The 4,025-nt window shown below is 45.8% G+C and overlaps 1 non-coding gene across 1 annotated transcript; it reads left to right on the forward strand.

Moving 5' to 3' along the window:
- The first annotated feature begins 3,034 nt into the window (after window positions 1–3,034).
- TRNAT-CGU (transfer RNA threonine (anticodon CGU)) lies at window positions 3,035–3,107 on the forward strand. Its single transcript has one exon. It is a non-coding gene; the product is annotated as a tRNA-Thr (tRNA).
- Window positions 3,108–4,025: the final 918 nt, after the last annotated feature.

Genomic DNA, 4,025 nt, shown 5'->3' on the forward strand with positions numbered 1-4,025 from the left:
TTCATCAACTTCTCAAGTATTACAATTAGAAAAAAAACTGTCAGTGAGAAAATTGTAGAGCAACATAAAAAACTCCCGATACATCTTTCTGTTGCTGGATACGTGCTACATAAAAGTAGTTTTCCGACCGTGAAAGAAGCCCGCGAATACACGCAAAGTGACCCGAACGGCCAGTCGCGCGGCAATTTTGCGTGTGTGCGCGGGCTGCTTTCACGCTTAGAAAAACACTTTTGAGCGGCGGAACGCTGTGTCGGGAGTTTTTCGTGTTGCTCTACAATTTTCTGATTGACACTTTTCATCTGATTGTAATATTTGAGAAGTTGATCAATTAATAAAGCATAATTATGTAATTGGGCGGAATGCAAAAGAATGATCTGCGTATCTCCAAGCAACGGCAAACAATATTACCAGCTACGTGGCATTTGCGCATTTCAAAATCTTGGTGCACGATAGTTGGGACACCCTGCATTATGCAAAATAGAAGTGAGGTGTGCAGACAGGACACCAGAGTAGAGAAGTGGACAACACGAACACGACCACTTCTCTACTCTTGTGTCCTGTCTGCACGCCTCACTTCAATTTTGCATAATGAATCCTTACCAACTAGCTCAGCTTTCTGTCGTTCTAAGACACCCTGCATAACGCCTCTGTGCCACCGCGGCGGGTTTGGGTGTAAGATTCCCGATTCATGTTTCGGACGCGAATGCGTCTTGCAGGTTGATTATTGGTTGTCTATAGCGCACGTACGGACGATGCAGGGAAAACGTTCCCGACGAATTCGCAATTTGCGACAAAAATGGTTTTCGGTCGACCACGGCTTAAAAGGACTTGTCAGTCACTCACGACAAGAAATGTAGAAACGTGCGCGGTTGACGTACCGACAGCACGGACATCTGCACGCATGCGGGCTCGGCAAGTCCTAGGTCGGTGAAGACGAACAGTGGCAGCAGTGCTGTGATGGGCGCGGGAAGAGCCTCTGTCAGCAATAGGATGGACACCGTGGAGATGCAGAACCCACATCGAGACTCCTGCGTCAGCACCAAGCGATGCCTTTGATTTGACTGATTATGGATTGCGGAAAAAAATATTCCACGGTTTTTACGTGCCACAATCCACAATATGACATGGACCAGCACCATCGAAATGCGGCCGCTACGGACAGCAAGGAACCTACGACCTCGTCCTTAGCAGTGCAACGCCATAGCCACCGAGCTATCGAAGCGGGTAATTATGATTCATTCATTAATTCATTCATACGTTCCAAGCACTCATTGAAATATTGAGGCATGGCGCCTTATCTAGGAGAATACGTTCAGACACATTGGGGTTCTTTTAATGCCGGAGTGTATTTGCGCACAAACAAACTACAATCAACAGCTCATAGTACAGTGTGTCTACCAGCTTTGACAGAAAGTCTTTTGCTGTTGAAAATACTGCTGGCCATCGTCAGCTTACTTTCACGCCTGATTCTGCGCGTTTTAGTAGGCCCAGCATTGTTAACCAAAGCGACGACAGCTGCCACTGTTATGTCCGAGAGCCAACGTAATTTTGAAGTATGTAGATTAAATATAACTCTTCTCAGAATAAAAGCGTCACCCCGAATTTCTCGCATCAGGTCTCCGTGACGTCAAAGATTTCGGCACAACGTCTGCTTGGGGGTAGTTAACTCGCAAGCAATAAAAAGTATTGCGCTAAATTCAAAAGCAAGCAACAACACAAATTGGCGGCCGTTCAAAACTTCCAGGGCATAAGAAAGCGGCCATAATGCGCGACAGTACCCGCAGACACCCATGTCGTGTAGCCTGACGTGATCGGTGCCGCAATCAAGAAAGGAAAAGTGCGCCCTTCGTTTTCTCCGCTAATAACCAACCTTGTTCCCCAAGAAAATGCTCACAAACAAAATTTTGAACGAATCATCAGTATAAGCTGATGTAAGTCTGTATTATTAAGTGGGCAGTAATAAAGGAATCCTGAATTTCACGTGTCGCTATGTTTCTGGCACCAGCGTCTGAATCTCCGTTTCAATTTGTGCGTCTCTCCTGGCGCGCACGTTATTTCGCCGAAGGTGTAAAGGCAGTTTATTAGAGTAGTTTGCTGGGCCAGTTGGTGCATGGCGAACGTATAATGGTTTCCAGCAAGTGCGGACGCGAGCACAAGAAGTAGAAAGAGACAGGACAAGGCTGGACTTACAACTCTGTAAGTCCAGCGTTGTCCATTTAGTGTTCGTTCATATCTACAAGTGCATCACGTTTACAACAATAGTGACCAACCAACTAGCGCACAAACGTATGCTCTACCTATTGAAGCTGATTCATTTGTGTCATAAAGCCCATCCACTACGTGGTGCTATTTGGGGCGCCGCTCAGTAGTGCGTAAATGTCACAACGAGAGACGAGAAGAAAGAGGGCTAACCCGATGGGCCCGTTTCTTTATTAATCGTATCACAAGAAGCCAACAAACATTGACACCAAGGACAACATAGGGGAAGTCACTTGTACTTACTAAATTAATTAAAGAAATTATAAATAAATGGAAATGAAAGTGGATGAAAAAACAACTTGCCGCAGGTGGGGAACGATCCCACGTCTTCGTATTACGCGTGCGATGGCGCCTTTTCTCCATCCACTTTCTTGGGTATTTATGTTTCCTACTAGAATCCTGGCTGTTTTAGCCAGCGCCACGACTCGCAAACCTTGGCGGTAGATGTGGAACATTCTTTCTGCCGCAGGCGTCACGAGTACGCGATCAGGCGTCACGTGTACATGATTAACAAGAATCGGGCCCCTGGGTTAACCCCCTTTCTTCTCGTTTATTACTTAACGAGGGTCTCGGAGCCGGCATCATTGATGTCTACAGGTAGCATGCGTGGTTTTATTGGCCAGTTGCCTTCACCCAAAAAGACCACGTACTCGTGACGCCTGCGGCAAAGATGTTCCACATCCGCCGCCAAGGTTTGTGAGTGGTGGCGCTGGCCAACACACCCAGGATTCTAGCAGGAAACATAAATACCCAGGAAAGTGGATGGGTAAACGGCGCCGCGGTAGCTCAATTGGTAGAGTATCGCACACGTAATGCGAAAGTTGTGGGATCGTTCCCCACCTGCGGCAAGTAGATTTTCATCCACTTTCATTTCTATTTATTTATAATTTCTTTAATTCATTTAGTGAGTAAAAGTGATTTCCCCTATGTTGCCCTTGGTGTCAGTGTTTGTTGGCTTCTTATGACAACGAGAGCCGGTCACACGTCTGCAAAACGTCACAGCGTCTCGTAACACTGCTCAAGTTATTTTGACACGGTCTGATGAAGGGTTCCATTCGAGTTCTTTCATAGATTATTCCGTCTAGAAGGTGCTATCCTTGCTAAAAATTGCGCTAGATATACAGTGGTATTTTCACAGAAACTATATTGAAGGCAGTAAAAAGTCAGCAATAAATGAAGATATCTTCTATTACGACTTATTGTGTCAGTATGCTTGCGCGCACCTTGCTGCCTTCGAAAAGAAGTGGGCTGAGCAGGATCGGAGAGCCGACGCCCAGGCATGTCAGAAACTTGCTGTAAGTTGTGCTGAATGCCTGGCGCCTCGGGCTAGCAGGACCGGATGAGCTCATGTTCCTGCGCTGAGGTTATTCGAAATGTATAACGAATGCCGTTCCAAACTAAAATTGCGCACGTATGCACTAACACAGTTTATATACGTAAAATCAACCGAATACGAAAAAACTGTCTGCGCGTCTGGCTATTGAAAACTTCCACATCAACAGCTTGCTCTTCTCTTCGCCGCCATATAAAACCAGATATCGAGCACGGACGTTTTGTTACGCTTTCTTTTTGTTTAGGTGACTCATTTCCAGGTCAAAAGTAAGATCCATGCAGCGTTTAGTTTTCGGAAAGAATTTATGCGGATTCCTCTAAATCTGCTTGCTGACTGACTCCGATTTCTAGCTGAAATCCTTGCGCTACGATACTAACAGTTGTTTGCTAATTTTAATGATTTATTCGCACGCAACGCAAAGGCCCTTCATACG

This window comes from Dermacentor andersoni, chromosome 1 (assembly GCF_023375885.2).
Source record: "Dermacentor andersoni chromosome 1, qqDerAnde1_hic_scaffold, whole genome shotgun sequence".
In the NCBI taxonomy this organism is placed as follows: Eukaryota; Metazoa; Arthropoda; class Arachnida; order Ixodida; family Ixodidae; genus Dermacentor; species Dermacentor andersoni.